Below are 23916 nucleotides of genomic sequence, written 5' to 3' on the forward strand. Positions count from 1 at the left end.
CTATTTTTTTACGATTTGATAATATCATTTATCTGAATCCAAATTGGATTATTTAAAATCCAAACAGAACCAATTCGAACATTTTGGTTCGAGTCGACTTTTTAGTTTTTTTGCTTAGCCCTAATGAACACAAATATCTAGATAGTAATTGAAGAATATACGGGTAATTCTTTCTTTTTTTTACTAACCAATTAACTATTTTTTATTTTTTATATATTCATATTTCTAACGCATAATTTTTTATTTGTTGTAATTTATTTAGTTATTTAACTTTTTATTTTAATTATTTGTTTCTTTTTAATTATTTATATTTATTATTTTTAAATTAAATTCATAAATTCATACCAAATTATTAAAGGATTTTTATGGGTTTAAAATTTTTTTAAAAAAATAATTTTAAAAATTAATCACGCAAATTATTTGAGGATTTAAATCTTAAAATTAAAATACTATCAAACTATTGAAATATTTAATATTAAAAAAATAAATTTTGTGATTAAATCCTACTAAATTATTGGAGAATATATTTCAAAATAAAATCTTAGCAAACGATTAGAAGATTTTATTAATTTTAAAAGATAAATTTTTTGAAGTTTTAATGAATCCAATGATGGAATTTTTTTAGATAATGACAATAGTCTCCTTAAATATTTTTTAGGTGAGAAACTATTCTTGAATTGCTACTAAACTATTAGAGTAATTATTAAAACACTTTTCAACATTAAATTATTTAATAAATTTTTTTAAAAATGTTTTAAAACTTTGGATAACATGAAAACCTGCTGGTATTGTCCTTTAAATAAGCGTTGTAAGGGGTGTTATAATCTTTCCTACACGTAACCATACTTCGAAACCTAATTTTTTTTCATAAATCAAAACCTATTCTTTTTAAAGAATCCAAATCAAGCTTAGAACCTCTTTAAGAAGAATAAATCATTAGGTGACCAATCATACTTAAACAAAAAAATTAATAGCGACTCTATATTTGTGTCTAATAATCATTTTACGGACATGTACATTATGGCATATACCTAAATAAAATGCACAATTTGTAACATGAACTTTTAAATAGAGTTAAAAATAAAAATGGACCATGTACTATATAATTTTTTGTCATTTTGATACCTAACGAAGTAAAACTATCATTTTGGTACTCCAACTTTTATTTAGTCATTTACTTTGATACCTTATATTAACGTTATCAGTCAATTTATTGATGTGATATGAATATTTAATAAGATGTTGACACGTGTCAAAAGTCTAGTCAAAGTCACATATCAATTGCTACGTTAGTATTAAAAGAAAATTTCTAAAAACTTCATAAAAATTCAAATAAAATTCTAAAAAGATTTTTAAAAAATTTTTAAAAATATGAAATATTTTAACAAAATTATAAAATTAAAAAATTGAAATATTAAATAAATAAAAAACTAAATGAAAACTTAAAAATTAAAAAAAAATCTCAAAATTTTAATAAAAAATCCAAAAATATTAAGAAATTTTCAAAAAAAAATTTCATAAAAATAAAATTTGCTTAAATTTCAAAACATTCATAAAAACTTAAAAAATTAAAGCTAATAAAAATCTAAAATTTTTTGAAAAAATCTAAACAATTTTAAAAATTATGAAATTTTTTTAAAAAAATAACTTAAATTTCTCATTTTTTTAATGTTACAATTTTAATTTTTTTTTATATATTTTATGAAAATTTTTATATTATTTAGGATTTTTATTAAATTTAAAATTTTTTATTTTTTGAAAAATTTTTATTTTTTAATTTTCAAAATTTTTACAGAAAATTTTAGTTTTTTTTAAATTTTTTAAGTTTTTGTGAATCTTTTTTTGAATTTTAAGAAAATTTTATTTTTATTAAAATTTTCATTTCTTTATTTTTTAGAATTTTTAAAAAATTCTTTTGGATTTTTATTAGTTTTTGAGATTTTTCTAAATCTTTTAATTTTTAATAATTTTTTAATTTCTAAAATATTTCATATTTTTTAGTTTTTTTATAATTTTTCAAAATATTTTAGATTTTTTTAAAAAAATTTAATAATTTTTGAAAATTTTTTTATAATTTAAAAAAATTAAAATTTTTAAATTTTTTTGAATTTTTCTATTAATGCTAACGTGATAGTTGATAACATAATGGTGACTAGACTTTTGACATGTGTTAACATTTTATTGGTTGTTGATGTCACGTTAGCATGTTGACTAATAGCGTTAATCCAAAGTACCAAAATGGATAACATAATGAATGTTCAGGTATCAAACTGACAGAAAGTATATAGTACAAGGGTTGTTTTTATATTTAATCATTTTAAATAATGTATCATTTTAATCTAAATTCTAATAATGTTAACTTGTATATAAGATATTTAACCAGTATAATTTTGTTATATACTTGTCATTTATTAAATAAATGTGTTAAATATTTTGTAAAAGCTTTTTGTTAAATAAAAGTGAAATATTTTGTAAAATTTTCATGTGGATATGACGTGAATGCTATGTGACAAACAATAATTAATTGATCCCAGACAAATATTTTTATGGTCTAGGTAAAAATATATTTTTTAATTTATATTGAAAAAAATGTTAATAGTCTGGGTTGAACATATAACTTGATAATATTTATCAAACCTTACATATATAAGCTAATATGGTTAGCAATTAAGATTAGAGTTTGGATAAACATGATACATAATTTGAAAGTTCATGGTGCAAATTGTATTTAAGTACTAATTTAACTATTTTTCTCAAAGTTTAGGTACCAAAAGTATCATTAACCCTATTTATTATGTACTTTTATTATATGTATTTTGGTAAACATAGACGAAATATTTAGGTATATATAATTAATACTTATTAAACAATAACACTTTTAAAATCAATGACGCAATAAGATTATTATACGCACAAATTTTGTATTCGAAAATTTAAAACAGAAATAAAAAATGACAAATTTCAATTTTATTAAATAAAATATCGGATGCAATTCTCTGTTTGCTATTTTTTATAAAAGAAAATAGTTTTTTTATTCGATCTCCTTGAAAGCGAAATTGCTTGAGAGTTTCACAGCTTGATCTCGAATGAAGTGGTTAGCGGATCTTCAAAACTGTGCCTTTTGTCATAGAGAAGAAGCCTGAATAATTTTCGTGACCACAAGCTTGATCACGAATCGGTGAAGATTAGCATAATTTTAAAGAAATGGGCTAAAGGTTTATATGATTCCTTGGTTGATTGAATTTGAGATGGCTCGAGTAATCTTCAAAGAAACGATCATGAAAGCTTGATAGCTTGATCCCGAACGAAGTAGTTAGCAGATCTTCAAAATTACGTCTTTCATAAAAAAAAGTCTTGAATGATTTTTATGGGTGCAGGCTTGCTCATGAACTAGCGAAGATAGGCAGAACTTCAAAAGAATGGCGTAAGGTTTATAATTCCTTTGTTGGTTGCTTAAATTTGAGATGACTTGGTAATCTTAAAAAAAATCGATCGCGGAGACTTGTTGTTCTAAATTGATTTTATTTGAAGAGATGACTTGATAGCCTTGGAACTTGGAGAGACGATTGGTAATTTTGAAGGTTTAAAAATATATGAATGGGTTAGTTCTTCTCTTTTTGGAAATTGCTTCACCAATGGCTTGGAGAAACTCTCTATTTATAGTGTTGAGTGAGACTATGTGGGAAAGTTTCCAAAAGAGCTTATTTAGTTTGATTTTATCTCTAATTATTTTAATTTAATTAGAGGTAATATTGAAGAAAACTCACAAATACAATTTAATTGAGTGATTTATGAATTCTTAAATTTTGATTGTTCAAATCATATGTTTTCATATTAATCTATCAAGTAATTTTGATATATCTTTTTAAAAATTTTATTTAATCAACTAAATATTTAATTTAATTAATTAAAATATTTTTAATTTGTGTCACAATCATATACAAAGCACACATTAGGAGAGTGTTTAGTGTGGGATAATCTATTTAAAAATTATGGTGATTTGTATTCAATAATTATATCACTTTGTTTTATAGTAATTAAGAAATTTTACGTGACAATAATCTTAAACCATTAGAATGATAAGATCACTATTTTAAAAAATGATCTTATTCCCAATCCAAAAGATAAGAAAGTTTTATTACCATGAGAAAGTAATTTTTAGTATTATTTTTTGATTAATTTACTCTCACAAAAAATATAGTTAAAATTATCTAAGAAGCTGACTACTAAAAATTTAAAAAATCAGTTTTTTAATAACTTATTTATATTGACTAGAAAAAGGGTAATTAATTAATTTAATTTTTTTTGGAAATTATTTTTATGAAAATTGATTTATATTTTATAATTTTATATAAAATAACGTTTAATTATGTTAATTATGAATTGTTGAATCAATAAGTACTAAATATTTTTTTTATAAGATTATTTTGGATATTTTGTATTATATGATTTATTTTTCATATAACATCAAATATAATAATATAAAATATTAATAATTTATAATATTATGTCAAATATAATAATTTAAAATGATTGATGATCAAATCACCGTAATGATCTAGAAAATGAAACAAAACACTACCTAAAAGAGATTCGGATACTCCTGAATTACGTAATTCATATTGTTACATATTTTTATCAAGTAGGCGATAGGTTGGCTTGGCAAACAACTGATGCGCTCTTGGGACGGAGAGGCCAGGTTTCTCACTCTTGTCTAAGTCGCTGGGCTGCATCCCATTAGGCAACTCCCAGTCAAAGCAGTGCATCAATTGCGCTACAACAAGTCAAAGAGTCGTAAGGCCTAATTGCATTCCAGGGCAACCCCCACGGCCTGAACCAAATGGAATGAGCAGAAAATACCGCCCTCCTCGGAGGTCTATGTTGCGATCAACGAATCTCTCCGGAAAAAATTCTTCAACTTTGTCCGACCACACATTGGGATCTCGTCCCATTGCCCAAATGTTGACTAATATCCTTGATTTCTTCGATATATAATATCCATCAATGGTGATGTCTTCAATGGATTCATGGGGAATTAGCAATGGCGCCACGGGGAGCGGCCGTAACGTTTCCTTGACAACCAAATCCAAGTAGGTCAATTTTGGTAAATCTTTCTCGTCTACGATTCTATTCATTCCAACGTCGCTTTCTAACTCGTTTTGAAGTTCAAGTATCACTCGTGGATGCCTTAAAAGTTCGGCTAATGCCCACTCGATAGCGGTAGCTGAAGCATCAATTGCTGCCGCGATCATGTCTAAGATTATAGCCTTGATATTGGTTCGATTAATAATGCATACTTTCTCCTCGTCGTTGGGATTCATCGGTTGGTTCAGCAATGAAACCATCACATCTACAAAATCCTTGTGCTGTTTTTCCTGTGTGTTTTGTTCATGTTCATCAATAATTTTCTCCAGAACTTCATCAAGGGCCTTACTAACTGCCTTCAAACTTCGTGTCAATCCCTAAAGATAAGTAATTGACAATCATAAGCCCGCCTCATTTACCAAAAAAAAAAAAGAAATTCTCCAACGTGAAACCAACGATACAGACAACCAAAGATTTATGTTTGAAATTACACTATCATTCACTTCTAATATATGCTAGAAATTATCATTTTATAGGGTTTTTAAATTTTATTGGTTGAATTAGTAAAATGACACGTATCTCTTAAAATATAATTAAAAAATAATTAAAAATAAAAAATGTGAAATAATTTATTAATTTTAGTATGGAATTAAAAATTTTATTATCAATATATCAAAAGTGAATTTTATAAAAAATATTAATATTATATTTCACATAAATTTATTATATTTGGTATTTTAACTTATCTTAAATTATTTTGGATTAGATATTAATATTATGAAAATATATCACTTACAATTATTATAATATAATTAATTAATTATAATTTTGTATAAGATACATAAAAAATTATGTGAAATTCATCCTTTTAAATGATGATTCTCTATATAATTAATTAATTATAACATTATAATATAGATAATTATCGGTCAAATACCCTGTACAACTAAATCTTTAAGAGCTAGCGGGTTCAGTCAAATAAATAGGCCAGCTTTCGGCAGTCTATCTTTATGACAGAGAGCCCGGCCCCATCATAATTAGAGGCGTAGAATTGTTGAGAACTCTGTACAAATTGTTAAACGTGGCTCTGCCTTTGCCTTCTGCTCGACCCAACCATAAGAAAGGACAAAACTCCCGACAGAGAACATGCAGCTTTGGCACCAAATTGATATTATGCAGACATGGTATGTACAGATCAGAACCATTGCTACAGTAATGAAAATTAATCCCTTTCCTAAGGCAATTGGCATAGCAGTTTAAGTACATTGGAATCCAGTTTGATTAAATCTGAGACACGATTTGCTCAGAAAATATGCTTTTGGCTATGGATACTCACTCCATAGCACTATAGAAAATTTGCTCAGACACACAAGTATAGAGTCCAGTTATTAGGCATGATAAGTACTATAGCAAAGGAACATTTACCTGAAGGTCAAGTGGAGCAAGAGAAGGCAGGCAATCTGCTATATTGAAAGCTCCTGCTAAGTCGAGGGCCTCTCGAACCAACCCTTTCAGGTTAAAATTATCATCCCTACTTCGTCCCAGAATGATCTTATACATCATCTCCTCGATAAAATTCCCCACTTTACCACTAAGGTCCACCACCTCCTTTGCTGCGGCGGCCTTCTTTAGCGACTCGACCATCAACTCTAGCTCAGCCCTCCTCGCCGGTGCAAAGGATTCAACTTTTGATGCACTCAGAAGTTGCAGCGTACATAGTTTCCTAACATTGCGCCAATATGATCCGTACTGTGCAAAAGCCAAGCCCGTGGAACCATAGGAAAAATATTCTGCGGATTGGACTCTAGGCCTGCTAGCAAAAACAGCGTCATGGGTCTTAAGGAATAGCTCGGCTGCTTGAGATGATGATATCGCAATGGCTGGTACGTGGCCCAAGCCTTATTGGAATTATGGGACCATATGTTTTGGCTAAATGGTGAAAGGTCTGATGGGGGAGTTTGCCTAGTATGAGGAGGTTACCGATGATCGGTAAGCCACGGGGACCAGGGGGAAGTTTCCGATCATTTTTTCGGTATTTTGGCTGCCATCAGTTGGCATGTAGTCGGTGAAGGAAGAGGCAAAGCGATCCAAGGAGGACTAGCAGAAGGGCCAATGATGGAGACAACGTCATCGGTGCTCTCTTGAGGTGTGGTAAAATTAGACAAAGAAATATATAATAGATATGAACAAATTAGAAAGAAATTTGCAAAACAAATTTCATTTCTAGGGAGGGGAGGGCATTAAAAACATGTCATAATTTTGAGCTGATGCATCAGCCATGATACCATGCAATTTAAGCATATATATTTTTAATGCAATAGCATCATCATCTTTACTGTTTGGATAGTATGGCTACGATCCAATTAGACTTACCTAGTGAGCCCACCACACCCAATTTGGACATTTTTTTGTGACCATTAATATTTTTAGTTTTATTTTATTCATATATGAAAAATTTTAAAAATTAAAATATTTTTAGTGAATTTAAAAAATATCATTCTACATGTGTTGACAGCATTAATTTTTTAATTGTATCTTTAAGCAATTAATTTTTTTTCTAAAATGTCTCCTAAAAATTTTAAACTCTAACCTAAAATTAAATATAAAGAAGTCAATAAATAAATACAAAAAAATAATAAACAAATATATATCTAGAATTAAATAAGTGAAAAACACTTATGCAAATTAGTAATTAAATATATATATATATAATATGATAGAAATTTTAGACTTTTGAAATCAATGGGTCTCCACGTGACACTCCATTCCTTTTTTTTTTTACTTTTTTTGTTTTTATTTTTTTAATTAAATTTTTTTAATCATTTTTTTGGTTTGTGACTTTATTTTTTCATTAAATAAACTTTGTAAGAAAAAAGTTTATGAAAGTAAAGATAACAAAGCAATCCATATTCATTAGATTTCGATTCGTCTCAATTCAATAGATATATATTTTTTAAATTAGGGATCAAGTCGAGACTTTTTTTTTTTTAAATCATAGCCGAATTGAAGGTGATTTAAAGAGTTGAGAAGTCAATATTTATTTAGATTTATATATAAACTCTTATTATATATTTATTGTATGTAATTATAATTTTTTAAAACTCAAAATCCTAATATTAATTTTAATATAAAATAATGTGTTAATATCATTTTAATAAAATTTTAATATTTTAAATTTTAGATGAAATTAAAATATGCGCAAAAATAAATTTTTAATTTACTTTTAAATTATTGTATCTAATGATCATTTATAATTTTCACTTTATTATCATTGTTGCTTTTCATCTAAACATGTATTCTATAATTAATTTTGGTCACATCGCTACAGTAATTAATTTTATTACTATATCTATTTTCAATTTCATCAAAACCAATTTACTTATTCATCCTAATGAATCTTAAATTGATCGAGATTGATGAAACATTAATTAAGACATCTCTTTTGTGAATATAGAATTGGATAATATTATACAAATAACTTAAATTAATAAAATGCATATTAATCAAAATTTACATTAACATGTAAATTTTTTCTCTACATGTAAAATGTATCAAATTAACATTAACTTTATATATATCTTACATCTATGCATTTAACTAAGTTGGTTGATGCATGATTGTCCACACAAAGACTAGGATTCAAATTCGTCCCCTTTTCCTCTTAAAAAAGTTAACGAACTTTCATGCTTATATATATATATATTATATTACATATACTATATATCAGTACTAATATTTGTTGTCATGTGTCTTATATATTAACATTTACATTTTTATCAATTTTTAAATAATAATTATATATAAATACAAATGGTTAATATGAATGCTTCAATTTACAAATATCAGATATAATTTTTTTTTTTTATAATCAATCAACTACATTACTTAAATAAGATTGTCATAACGTATAAATTCTTGAACCTATTGCTAGACATAGATTTAAAAGTCGTCATCAATTTTTTTTATTATATACGATTGGTCATCTAATTGAATATGTTCTATTTTAAAGAGGAGTTACAAGTTCGACTTAGATATCTTTAATTAGTAGATTATAGTCCATGAAATCAGATTTTAAGTTCGAGAATATGGTTACATGTAAAAAATATTATAACAGCTTTACAACGCCCATTTAAAGGATGGTATCAGTTTAATTTTGAGTTATCCAAGTCTTAAAACATATTTATACTTTACCAAATAATTTATATTGAAAAATTTGAAAAATTTCCTTAAACTACTAAAATAAATCTTAAAATAAGTTAGTAATAATTTAATAACATTTTTTCACTTTAAGAGCATTCAAGGAGACTATTTATCACATTTTGAAGAGGCTTTATTATTGGATTTATTTCTTTTGTAAAAATGATATTTAGAACCTTAGCATAAAAAATTCTTATATAAATTCTTTAATATATTGGTAAAATTTAGAAAATTATTTTCTTACTTAAGAATTTACATAGAGATTACTATTTGCAATGCTCTTACTAATTTCATTATTAGAGATTCACAACCTATTTTTTAATAAAAATAAATTTATTTTTAGAAATACCTTCCAATATGTTAATAAGATTTTTTGTCAAAGATTATCTTTCAATATGTTGGTAAAATTGAAAAATTATTTGCTTCAAAAAAATTCATTAAGTCCTCAAATAGTTTAGTAAAACTTAATTCAAGATTTAAACCCTCTAATAGTTTGGTAAGATTGAAAATTTATTCTTTGAAAACCCCTTTTTTAATTAAAAATAATTAATTAATTAAAATAAATAAAAAATATCATGCAAATAATATCATGTAATAATATAATATATCATGCCATAATAATATAATCATGCAATTATAAGATATCATGCAAATAAGTAACTAATCATACAAATATATTATAAATAATACAAATAATGGATCATATAAATAATAAATATCACATGCAAATAAATTAAAAATCATGCAAGTAAATTATCACACAAATATAATATTAATCATGCGAATTCATGCAAAAAAATATATTACAATTAATAAATAATCATGCAATTATATTTATTATTCATACATAAATATAAAATATCAAGCAATTATATGTTCATGCAAAAATATCAAAATAAAAGCGTGCAAATAAAATCATAAATAAAACATGCAAACAATAAATATTTTATTAAAGTTTTTTTTTTTTCTTTTTTACCTTAATTAGCACTTGAAATAACAAATAAGAAAATAAATGATAAATAAATAAATTAGAAATAAAATAAAAACAATTTGCCAAATGAAATGAGTTATGCAGGTCAAGTATGGCTTTCACGCGGATCCTCTTTTCTTTTCTTCACTATAAAGCTAATTTTCAGCAGCCTTTCTCTTATGCTTTTAAATTTTTTTTCTCTCTGAAGTTTATTAGATTTTTCAAGAACACATAAACAAATCTAACATTCGGCAATCCATAACCAAACATCGCCATAGCCAATGCCACTAAAAAAACTCCTCTACGATTCTCTTTCCCTCTCTTTTTTTTTTTCTACCCAAAAGGTCTTATTTAAATTATCTTCCCTCTTTTCTTCACCCACAGCCTAGACCACCTATTGCTAGATAGGAAATGAGAAGAAAACTTGGTTGTTTTTTCTGAGTTTTGTCGTGTTTTTGGTTGCTAGGCTATGGATGGGTTTAGTTTTGAGTATGGATTTTTTGTGTTTCAGTGTTCTTTGCTAATGCTACTGTCTATCAGATTTAGGTCTATTTCTAAGTTGTTTGGGCATTTTTAGTGGCTGTTGCTTCTAGGAATTGAATCTTTGCTAAATTCTTTAGGTGAGGGTTGATTTTTGGGGCTGGGTAATTGTTGATTTTGGGTGACTTGTTTTCTAACTTGAAATTGCTCTCTATGGGTTATGAATTTGCTTGGTGCTTATGGCTTTTGCTTTCAATTGCTATGCCAATTCTTCATATTGATTATGCCTATATGGTTACTTGTTATTGCTTCTGTGTATTGCTTGTTGCTTCCATTTGCTTTGTTTGAAAACTATTTGCCAAGAATGGCCTCTAATTGTGAACCGAATTGCTATCCTTGTTTACCTCTCTCTTTCCCCCTGTGACTTGCAAATTTGAGTCCTTTATAATGATTCATACTTCTTCAATTTGGAAAATATCAATGTCACTAAATCTGTGATTTCATTATGATTTTATTTCTTCATGAATTGATTCTTTATGATTTGACTTTGCATGAATTATGCCCTAAGATTGAAGCTGAGATTGACTCATATTTTTTTTTCACAACAATCTTATGTTTTTTATTTTTTTGATTTTCCTTTTTTTTTTCCTTTTGATTTTTTTTACTCTTTTACTAAAAATAATAAAAACTAAAATTAAAAACCAAAATCAAAATTAAGACTAAAATTAAAACTGAAATTAAAACTAAAAGCAAAATTAAAATTTTCTGGCTATTAATTCTTATGTTCAAAATTTATTTTTTGTATTAAGGCCCAATATGCAATCGAAGGCCCATTTTAATTCCTATAAATCCCCAGACAAAATAGGAAATTTACAATCACTCATCTTTGTACATTTTCTGTGAAACAAGAATTGTACAAAGATATAGATGCCTATTATGTCGAGGCTCAAATTATTCAACTTTTTTTTCTTTTTATTTTATTTTTTTGTTTTATTTCTTAAAGAACCCTCTAAATAGAGGCATGCAACTTTCGAAAAATTTTAAATAACTTCTTTAAATGGAGGCACAAAGCTTAAAAACTTCAAATAACTCCTCTAAACAGAGGTTTAACAATTTTAAAAACTTTAAATGGCTGATATAAGCAGAAGCTCAAAAACTTTAAATAACTTATCTAACTAAAGACTCAATAAAAGATAAGGACAATACCCAAAGGTTTTGATGATTATGCTTAGAGGTCTTATAGATTGTATCTGAAAAACTAAAATATTATGCCTGGAGGTCTTACAAATCTTGATTCTAAAATCAATTTAACTAGAAAAACTTATGAATTTTGCCCAAAAGACTTGGAGATTATGTTCAAAAGTCTTGCAAATCTTGACTCTAAACTAAATTCAGCTCAGAAAACTTATAAATCATGCCTAGAAGACTTAGAGATGATATTTAGAGATCTTACAAATCTCAATTCTAAAACAGATTTAATTTGGAAGACTTATAAATTTTTTTCGGAAGACTTGGAGATTATTTATGGAAGTCTTATAAATCTTGATTCTAAAACATATTAAGCTCAAAAGACTTACGAATCTTATCCAGATAACATAGAGATTACACTTGGAGATCATATAAATCTTGACTTTAAAATAAATTTAGCTCAGAGACTTACAAATTTTGCCTAGAAGACTTAGAGATTAAATCCGGAGGTCTTACAAATCAAACTTAAAAAAAACTATTTTAAATAAAAGCCCAACCACTTAAAAAAAAATGCCTAAAAGTTTTAAAAATCATACATGAAAGACTTTGAAAATATCATCTAAAAGCCTAAAAAATGTACTCAAAAGTTTTAAAAGGTATTACCCAAAGGTTTTTCAAAACTGATACGTAAAAGTTTTAATAAATATTCCCTGAGGTAAAATCTTATCTGATTTAAGAATATGTAATAAATACATCACATGAAATGAATGTAATGCATATAATGCATGGAATGCATGAAATGTTTGCGATGAATGCAATGCATGTAATTTATACCATATGTCTTTAATTATAGTAATATGATTCTCGAAACTTTTTTTTTCTTTTATCTTTCTATGATATAACCTCTAGACTGGCTGACAAGTTCTTTTACGAACTAAAGCAAACATTCTCAAAATATTTTCATTCTTGAAAACTATTTTTGTTCTTCTAGTGGTCCCTTACATTTGGCATTTTTCTTACCCCAAAAAGATCTCATCTAGTATAGCATTCACTTACTTTTCCATAATGAGCATTCAGATTTAAGAAAAATTTTAAAACCAACAATGGAAATTGCCCCACACAAATATCTTTCTAAAAATGAATCAATTTTACATATGTGATCACATCTTTTAAAAATTGGTAATTATTACCTTGAATGACTGTGATGAATCACAACTTGGTTTTTCCAAAAAGATGCAATGGCTTGGAGCATCAGGAAAAATCTTAGTTAGCAAAAAAATTTGACCATTAAATAAGAACAAGAACATTTTTTCATCTAGGCTTTCAAATGAAAATCGTCTTTTGATAATCCTTTCAGTTCTTGATATGTGTTATTTTAATAAATGTCAAGATCAATTATGGCAGGTTCAAAATTTTAAGTTTGAAATAGGAACAAGGTCCAAATTTTAGAGGGAATCTTCATAGTGAGGTTGATCTTCTTAGGCTTTTAAAGAAAAGTCTTTAATGTCCCTTTAAAATCCTTTTTTGGAGTTTCTTACTTCTTCCTTAATGCATGAAAAGTCATGAGTTATTTTCAAAGCTTCAATCTTGCTTTAGACTAACCTTTCGAGTTTTCATCCTAAAGTTTCATTCTTTTCTTTTTTTTTTTCTTTTTTTTTAGATTATTCTATCATACATATGAGCATTCAAAATTCATCTAAAACTAAATCATAATGATTTCCTAAGGAATAAGCTTTTAATTTAGGTATCAACACATGATCAAAATGGACCTTTCAAATGATGTAACATAAGCCAGGGTTTAAGGTTTTGAAAGAAAAGATAAATAGGCCCAAAAATGTATTTAATGGTTATCAAACCAAGGATAATTTTGTTTTTCAAAGACATATTTCTTTTTCCAAAACATGCCTTTTTACCTTTCACCTTTCTTTTTTTTTTTCCTTTTTTTTTTTTTTGCATAAGTTCAAAATTTTTAGAACTTATCTTATTTTAAACCTACCCCTTAATATAAGGTATTATATTTTAACCCTCAACACAAGATCACATGCTATCTTGATGAGATTTCCCCCTCTTTTTTTTTTAACTTGCCTTTAGATTTAAAGGATGATCCTTAATTAGGATTCATTCAAAAAAAAATAATCAACAAGCTCAAAAAGGGTAGTAAATAGATTTTTTTTCTTTTGTGAAGGGAATATGAAATATGGTCATTTTTCATTTTAAGCACGTTGAAAAGTAGTTTTCAGAAGATAACTTGTTTTCTAATTGATTTTAGATTTAAATACTTTACATGCATGATTTCATGATCAATTCTTTTTATTTTGTAACTTATACTGATAATGCATTTTGATAACAAACCTATTCAAATGTTCATCTATCCAAAGGGTTATTTAAGACATTAAGTAAATTTAATTTTTTTTAATAAATTTACCTTAAGGTAAGGAAAGAGAATCGTTTGATGAAAGATTGAAAAAGGATAAGAATGTTGCACAAGCCCAAAATACTAAATAAATTGGAAAAGTATGGCTCAAGGAATTTAGGTGGTGAAAAATTTTGAAATAGCTTTGACATTTATCAAATCACCAAAATTCAAAAAGCTTAGGAGAGTGCTTTAAAAGATTTTCAAATTAATTGACTATCTCATTGCTCATAGCCCAAATGAAAATCAATAAATTTTAAGGTTCTTCATGGTCAAAATGGAGTGAAGTTTTAAAACTTTCATCCCTAAATATTCTCAAGGTTTTTAATTTTTTAATTGAAAAGAATGAAATATTCAAAGAAATGACTCAAGATACTCATTTTTAATAGTAATCACCAAATTTCTTAAGATTTTTTTCACCTGTATATCTAAGAACCCAAACAATCAAAACTCATTAGAAACCAATGACTTTATGTACAAAGAAAAATCAACCTATGATAAAGCAATTTTTCATTGCTCAAAAGGCTCTTGGGTCAAGGTGCCACTATGGATATAACTTTCAATCTTCTCTTTCAACTGTTTGTATTTCTCAGTCAATGCCTAATTGCCCTATTATGATAATCACATTTACCATTTGAATCATAACTCTTTATTCATGGATTCAGAATTGCTTTCATAAAAATTGAGGTAAGGTACTGGTACTTTACCAGTAAAGGTAAAAGATCAAAATTTAAAAATGGGATTTTTTTCAAAAATGTTTCTTGACCTTCTTTGATTATTTAATGGTCGTGTAGCAAACTGGGGATAATGATTTATATGAAGAATTGATTGTTGGGTTGGCTAGTAAAAATAAAGATTTTAAGAAAGTTTATTTATGGTAAGGTAATAGGGTTGATGAAGATGGTATGGAGTAAAGCCTCAAACCGTTTTTCTTCATACATCACAGCTTGAGCATCTTTATTTCCATTCTTGGAATACTCACATATTTTACGGTAACTACATCATCTTTTTTAAACTTATCACTTTTTACGACATTCTCTACTATCTTCCTTGATATAACCATGTTAGTAAAATTTTTTGTTGTATTTTCGATCATCCTTTCATAGTATGGAGCTTTAAGAGTGCTGACAAACAAGACTGTAGGTTTTTTTTTTTTTTTGTTAAAGGAGGTTGAACCTCGATAGCAACATCCTTCCATCTTTGAGCATATTCTGTAAAGCTTTCAACATCTTTTTTTTTTCATGTTTTGTAGAAACAATCAATTTGAGGCTAACTCTACAATGTGTTTGTACTAAGTTACGAATGCTTTAACCAATTCTTTCCACGAAATAATGCGAATTCTATCCAACTGAACATACCACATAGTAGCAAATCTCGTAAGATTATCTTGGAATTCATGCATTAAGAGTTTATCATCACAAGCATAAATAGTTATTTTTTTACAGTACATAGTGACATGAATAATTGGGTATTTAGTCCCATCATATTTATCAAATTTGAGGCCCTTAAACTTGGGCGAAACAATCGTATTTGCCATTAAGCAAAGTTTCGATGCATCCATAAATCCATAAAAATTTATTCTCTCAATAGCTCGAAGCCTCTTCTTTATGAGATCCTCTGCTTTTGAGTACTTAAATTTTCTATTACTTTAAATGAATTTTTTTTCAATTTTTCTAGCTTTTTAGGATCATTAAAGGTTTGGGTTGGATCGGATTTATCTCTACCAAGAATAGTGTATCCCTCAAGCTGTCTTTGTGTGGCTCTTAAAGGTTTTTTGGGATAAGAGTATGCCCTAAAAAATGATGTTTATTGTGATTATGCCCCTTGAGATACTTATATACAGGCTTCCTCTACTTCTTTCTCTCTATTTAAATTTTTTAGCATTTTCATTATCTAGGCTAGAATTTCTCTCATTTTATCTGAGCTTTCTTAAATTTCTCAATTCGACTATGTTGTTCTAGCTCCATAAGTGACAAGTAAATTACCTTGATGATCGAGCTCTTGAACTCTATTACCACAATTAAAGGTTAAGATGATGTCTACTACAAATTTATGCAAGAAAAAAAATTATATATGAACGAATGGATATATGCATTGAATGCTATTACATAATAAGAAAGAGAAGAAAAAAAGTCATTAATTAAAAATTATAAATTATTTTGACAAAAACACCCAAAAAAATCCTCTAATCTATTGCATAGTCTTATTCTTTAGCTTTAAGATTTTGGTATTAACATGGATAAGTTCTTCAGTTACTATGATTAGGCAATGACCTCTTAATAATATGGGGCTTTCTTTTATTCCCAAAACTCAACACACTAAGTTTGATTAAACTTTACACCTTATATTTGGAAAACAGAGCAATTTTCTATTAAATGGCCCATATTCCTAAAGTAATAATCACACTAAGTCTCAACATCAAACAACTTAAGATAAGAAGGTTTTGGTGACTCTAGAAGAACTGGTACAATTAAATAGTTTTAAGGAATAATAGGAATAATGCAGTGTAAGTTACAAGAATTTGATCAATGACGGTTCCTTTTTCTTTTTACTCAATGATTTTTTGGGTTGAATAGCTATTTGAATTACAAGTGCAAGTGTTAGAGTATAATTAGGTGTATTCACCCAAGAGTTCATAGGAAAACTTGACTGCTGGATGGGTTGATAAGCACTAGAGTTTTAGAAAGCATTATTCATAATTGGGAAGGTATATGGATATAGGCCTATCTGTGGGGGTTGAATGGAAGCAACTCTTGTTTAGGATGCCAAAAGTGGTTGTTGAGGAATAACTAGTTGTAGATTTGGGTATAAGCTAATTTGCGAAGTTGGCACAAGGTTAAAAGGCCTTATCCTTTCTGCCTTTTTCCTGACTTGGTTTTTTTTTAGGCCATTAGATAATTGGCATAACTTAGATTGGCATTAGTATTATGAAAGACTTTTTGGTCCTGACAAAGTGGTTGAATTAGGGTTGGTAAAGACTCTTGAACATGTTGCTTTAACATTTTCAACCCTTTCCACCAGCTTGGCAAGCTGCATTTTTATTCATAGGTCATACCCAAATTCCTTTTGATTGAGTTTCAAGACTTGGATCTGTGCTTCTAATTGACCACCCATATCTTTTGAATTGCTATCTTAGATAAGCAAAAGATTTTTATTATGCAATGACATGATGAATGAATGGGGATGATTTATGAATGAGTAAGATGCATGAAATGAATGAATATAGATAAACAAACAAACAAACAAACAAATAAATAAATAATTACAAACTTAAAGAAATAAGAAACAAAAAAAAAGTTAGCATCTAATATAAAGAAAGAAAAAAAAACAAGTTATTGCATAAGTCAAAAGGCATGTGATCTAATTTGGATTATTTCTATTAAAAGAAAAGACATGGCTCTACCTATGGGTTAAGTCCATTATAGCTTAATATATGTGATTTAGGATTGACTCTAAAAGTTTCTAAATTGTTCCTCACATCATTATCCATCACAAACTAGTAAGGCACCTTAATTCTTGCCCATCATAGGCTATAAATTGAAAAGGTTCAATTTAAGTTAGGGTATTTTGCTAGCCCATGAAAAGACATGAAATCTCATGAAGGCGTAGATACTTTATTCCCTCTTAAGGAATGGAGCTCGGGTGTAGAACTTATATCATGCATATGCAAAGTGAATGACATATATAACTAAACAAATAAATAAATAAAATACAAATAATTAGAAAAAAATTCTTAAATTTATTAAGTTAAATTTGGATAACAAAAAATCATTTACTAGCCTGACTCTCAACCGTCCCTAGTAGAGTCGCTAAACTATCATAACGTATAAATCTGTTGACCTATCGTTAAACATAGATTTAGGAGTCGCCACAAATCTTTTTTGTTTATGTATGATTAGTCACCTAACAAATTTATCCCATTTTAAAGAGGAGTCTCAAGATTGACTTAGGTATCTTTAAATAGTAGATTCTAGTCCATGAAACTAGATTTTAGGTTCAAGAGTATGGTTACGTGCGAAAAATATTATAGCACCCTCATAGCATTTATCTAAAGGATGATACTAGCTTGATTTCGAATTATTTAAGCCTTAAAACATATTTATAATTGATCAAATAATTTAATATTAAAAATTTTTCTTAAACTACTCTAATATGTTGGTAATAATTTAAGAACATTTCTTCACCTCAGAAGTATTCAAAGAGACTATTTGTTATACTTTGAAGAAGTTCTATTGTCGGATTCATTTCTTTAATAAAAACGAGATTTAGAACCTTAGTATAAAAATTTCTTATCTAAATTCTCTAATAAGTTAGTAAAATTTAGAAAATGATTTTTTAACCTAAGAATTTATATAGAGATTGTTATTTGCAATACTCTTATTATTTCTATCATCAAAGATTCACAAACTATTTTTTTATAAAAATAATTTTATTTTCAAAAATGTTTTCTAATATGTTTGTAAGATTTTCTATCAATGATTATTTTTCAATTTGTTGATAAGATTGAAAAATTATTTGTTTCAAGAAAATTCATTAAGTACTCCAATAATTTAGTAAAATTTAATTCAATATTTAAATCTTCCAATAGTTTGATAGGATTGAAAAATTATATTTTGAAAACCTTTTTTTAAAATTAAAAAAATTAATTAATTAAAATAAACAAAAATTATCATGCAAATAATATCATACAATAATATCTTATATCATACAATAATAATATAATCATGCAATTATGAGATATCATGCAAATAAGTAATTAATCATACAAATATATTATAAATAAAGCAAATAATGGATCATACAAATAATAAATATCACATGCAAATAAATTAAAAATCATGCCAGTAAATTGTCACACAAATATAATATTAATCATACAAAAATATATAATAAATCATACAACTAATAAATAATCATGCAAATATATTTATTATTCATGCACCAATGTGAAATATCAAGCAATTATATGTTCATGCAAAAATATCAAAATAAAAGCATGCAAATAATAAATATTTTATCAAAGTTTTTTTTTGTTTTACTTCAATCAACACTTGAAATAACAAATACGAAAATAAATCAAAAATAAAAAAAAGTTTTACCAAATGAATCGGGTCATGTGGGTCGAATATAGTTTTCACACGGATCTTTTTTTCTTTTTTTAGCCTTTTCTCTTATGCTTTCAAATTCTTTTTCTCTTTAAAATTTACTAGAATTTTCAAGAATGCCCAAACAAATCCAAAATCTGGCAGTCCATAACTGAACACCACTGAAGCCAATGCCACAAAAAAACCTCCTCTATGATTTTCCTTCCCTTTCTTCTTTTTCCTACCCGAAAGCTCTTTTTTAAATTCTCTTCCCTCTATTCTTCACCCACAGCCCAAACCACTTGTTGCCAGATAGGAAAGGAAAAGAAAACTTGTTTGTTTTTCTAAGTTTTTTTGTGTTTTGGGTTGCTAGGCTGTGGATGGGTTTGGTTCTAAGTATGGGCTTTTTGGGCTTTGGTGTTCTTTGCTAATGCTACTGTCTATCGGATTTTGGTCTATTTTTGGGTTTTTTAGGCTTTTTTGGTGCCTATTGCTTTTAAGAATTGAATCTTTGCTGAATTGGTTAAGGTATGGATTAGTTTTCGAAGCTTGGTAATTGTTGATTTTGGTGTCTTGTTTTCTAACTTGAAATTGCTTTCTATGGGTTCTAAATTTGATTGGTGCTTATAGCCTTTTTCTCCCAATTGTTATGCCAATTCCTCCTATTGATTATGCCTTTTTGGTTGCTTATTATTGCATCTATATTGATTGCCTCCCCTTGGTTGATCGAGACTTTTCTGTGTTGCTTTTATGTATTGCTCGTTGCTTCCATTTGCTCTGTTTGAAAACTATTTGCCAAGAATGGCCTCTAATTGTGAACTTAATTGCTATCCGTGTATCCTTCTTTCTCATTCCCCTGTGACTTGCAGATTGAAGTCTTTTGTAGGGATTCATACTTCTTCAATTTAAAAAATATCAATTTCACTAAATTTATGATATCGTTGTGATTTTATTTCTTCATGAATTGATTCTCTGCGATTTAACTTTGCATGAATTATGCCCCAAGATCGAATCATAAACTAAATCATGGTTTTCTTTTTCACAACAATCCCACGTTTTTATTTTTTTTTATTTCTTCATTTTTTTTACTTATGATTTTTTTTAACTTTTTGACTTTTTGACAAAAAATAATAAAAACTAAAATTAAAAACTAAAATCAAAATTAAGACTAAAATTAAAATCAAAATTAAAAATAAAAGCAAAATTAAAATTTTTGGACTCTTAATTTTTGATCTGAAAATTCATTTTTCATATTAAGACCCAATTTGTAATGAAAGGTCTGTTTTAATTCCTATAAATCTTAGAATAAAATGGGTGTTTATAAGGATTCCAATCATTTGCAACAATTGTATCAATAAAATCTGGGTACTCCTTGACCCAGTATCTATGCTTCCTTTTCACTAAAGCAAATTTAGCCAGCGTAAGGGCAACCTTAGTTTCACCTCTTCAATGAAATTACTTATCGCTGATAAGACTATCTCCAATTATTGGCCGAAGCACATATCGGCTGCAAACTCTGCTGCTTTAGCCGTTACCATCACCTTTACAATTCCTATCACAATATCTTCCATTGTCTCTGATCAAAACTCCAATACCACTTAGTGTCTCTATACTAGTAAAGCTCCATCAAAATGTATTTTTACCATACATCTTAGAGGCAACATCCACCTATCATTCTTTAACATCCATACATCAAAATGTCAAACGTAACCTATCACACCAACTATATGCCTATGGCACCAACTCTTTGATATGCCTCTCTTGACATGGTACTTAAGTCAATTGCACTCATGCAGCATCACCCTTAATAAACCCTAGCATGGTAGCATTCAAACACTTTGGTCATCTCTCAACTTGGATCCTCTTGGCCTCTTTAAGGTTACTTTTCTAGGTGTGCCTTCTGACTAGCCAACCCTTGTGGCAGCATTTTCTTTTTACAATCTTAGTCTTAATTCCAAACTTAAATACTATGTAGGCTTTGCTGCCTTGGATCAGTTTCACATGTTGTCACGATGCTTCCCCACGTTTACTTAAGATCAACTTTGCACATAACCATGACACATATTTAGTTCCATATACTCAAAGCTCGTATCTGCTTTCATTCTCTATACACTTTACTTTGGTACAACTTTGGATAAAGGCATCATATAAGCTCATTCAACAATGCTCAAGGATCCGCTGATCCTCTTTAAGTATAAGGTCTTTTGACTTGATCAATTCTTGAGGTACATCAACTTAGAGATACTTAGGGTTCATTAACTGGCTTGGAATTGGGGCAATTACTCTCAGCTTGTATACTCAAAATTTCCCATATGTGGTTTAACCCATCTAGCTTATCTCTGCCTTGCTTAAACTCATCCAACCCCATTGATCGGATGTAACTTGTAATGCTAAGGCCATCGACTTGTTTAACTCAATCAGTCCTCTGACCAACCCAACTCAAATGGCCTTATCCACTAGCCAACTCCCACTTGCTTGCTTCATTGAATTGAATAACCTCATAGTCCATTGACCATCATAACTCATAGGGTCATTTCTTTTAGCTAACTCAATATGGTCTACTGACCCACACAACACATATGATCATACTCTTTGGCCAACTCAATCTCATTTAACCGTATGACCCTTATAAGTTCATCTGCTTTTGTAAAAAAAACTCCTTACTTAGAGCTCAATTACTCATCTCGTTTCGTACCCTTGCTAAGGCACTTATAACACAGCAAGTGCATACATCAGTAACATATCTTAACAAGCATATTTTATGTCCCTTAAGGCAAAACTCATTTTAGCCTTCATGGCCTAACTAGACACCATTATATGTTGTGCCTCATTTTGCAATCAAAACTCGTAACTGACCATAATCCAAAGGGTATTGAATGCTTATATAAGCCAAACACCATTGATAGGTGAGGCTAGACTCCCTTGTCTTTTTGTTTCCTATTCAAAAATTTATTTGAAACCCTTACCCCAAGGCCAATGTTCCTATAGTTCGCATCGATAGCTCATTCTTAAGCCCACACAGCCATAAAATAGTATTTTCTCTCTATAGCCCTTTTAAGTTTAGCACCACCTTAATTGATTTCCATAATGCCTCCATTTAAAGTCACTTTAGTCCCATAACTGAGCCTAAATTGGGCTCTAATACCATGTGTCAGAGACCATTCGTTCCTTATGCTGAAACCATGCAATCATGTGGCATTAAAACTACTCATAGTTAAGGTTAACCTTTTACAAGTCCATTTCTTCATAGACAACCCACTATAGATCTTTTAAGCCGCATCAATGTGAGCCCTTTTTGGCTCTGACCCCATAATGTCTCTCGTATCATTCCTAAACTCATTGAGGGAAAAACCCAACCTCTATCACATAATCAGCCCACAAGTTACAATTTGGGCCTAAGCATTTATCTAGTGGGTACAAGCATTACGGTCTTGAGCACTGGCTCAATAAGATCTTGCATAAGGGCATGCAACCTCGAGCCTTACAACACAAAAACCTTCTAGCATGGTGAGAATCCTACCCCATACCCATATGCACCATCTGAAGCTCTAGTGCCTAGAACCTTAAAGCACAAAATAAATGCTATCACATGCCAGCCCAGAACTATACCAAGCTCCCTTCATTCCCATGAAGCGTATATCTTAGGGCCTCAACCCTTAGCCTTACTTTAGGTTGCTTGAATGTATGATGGACACCCAATATCATGCTCGCATCTCATCGAGTTACTCGAGTATGTTGCCACAACTGCAACATATTTCTACCACATAGTCATAAGGGTTTAACGGCATGCCTACCTATTAGCCCTCTTATCCATCAAGCTCATTGGTGCCCTTACTATACAAGCACCTTTATATGATTCTTGGTTGCTTATGATCCAACTCAATGAAATGAAACTAAAGGGCATAATAAATGCTACCATCTAACCTCATGGTTTAATGTAAAGCGCGATATGAGGCCTATTGGGCCCAACCATCCTTAGGATTACCATGTTTCGAGGAGACACCATGCCACACTTGTGACCCAATGATACTCACCTATCTAAACACCATATGTGCTTAGGAATAGCTTACTTCATACTAGTAGGCCCTTACTTGCCTGTTAGCTATAGGAGTGGTAAATAGCTGATACCAAACATCCCTTATATAAAGTGTAGAAACTTTCACAACTATGCTACTAGGAACTATAACAATGTTTATAATAATGACATTTTTCTCATCAGCCGACTTAAAGCCATTTTTAGCCAACTCAAAGCCCAATGATCTTCCTTTTAATCCCATTAAAGCTAGAATTCCACTTGTTGCTCCATCAACTCACTCTAAGAAGTCAGCACATGACTTCACCCAAATGCACTCGACCAACTAACAAACTCCAAGGTGTCTGCACCAAGGCTTGCTTTGAGGCCCGCGCCTGCTCGCACACTTTTTTGGGAATCTAAATCCAATGGACTAAATCTCATCTGTTGCTTGCATCAAGTAGTCATGGCAGGATCAAGGTACACC

At 28.7% G+C, this 23916-nt stretch overlaps 1 pseudogene across 1 annotated transcript; it reads right to left on the reverse strand.

The window, feature by feature from the left end:
- Positions 1 to 4497: 4497 nt before the first annotated feature.
- LOC111316824 (cytochrome P450 CYP736A12 pseudogene) lies at positions 4498 to 23694 on the reverse strand (annotated as a pseudogene). Its single transcript, XR_016344893.1, has 3 exons — positions 23509 to 23694; positions 6511 to 7126; positions 4498 to 5462 (listed from the first exon to the last, which is right to left on the reverse strand). The product of XR_016344893.1 is annotated as a cytochrome P450 CYP736A12 pseudogene (transcript).
- Between the last annotated feature and the right edge of the window lie 222 nt (positions 23695 to 23916).

This window comes from Durio zibethinus, chromosome 9 (genome assembly GCF_047325235.1).
Source record: "Durio zibethinus cultivar Kanyao isolate XHJ-2024 chromosome 9, ASM4732523v1, whole genome shotgun sequence".
NCBI lineage: Eukaryota > Viridiplantae > Streptophyta > Magnoliopsida > Malvales > Malvaceae > Durio > Durio zibethinus.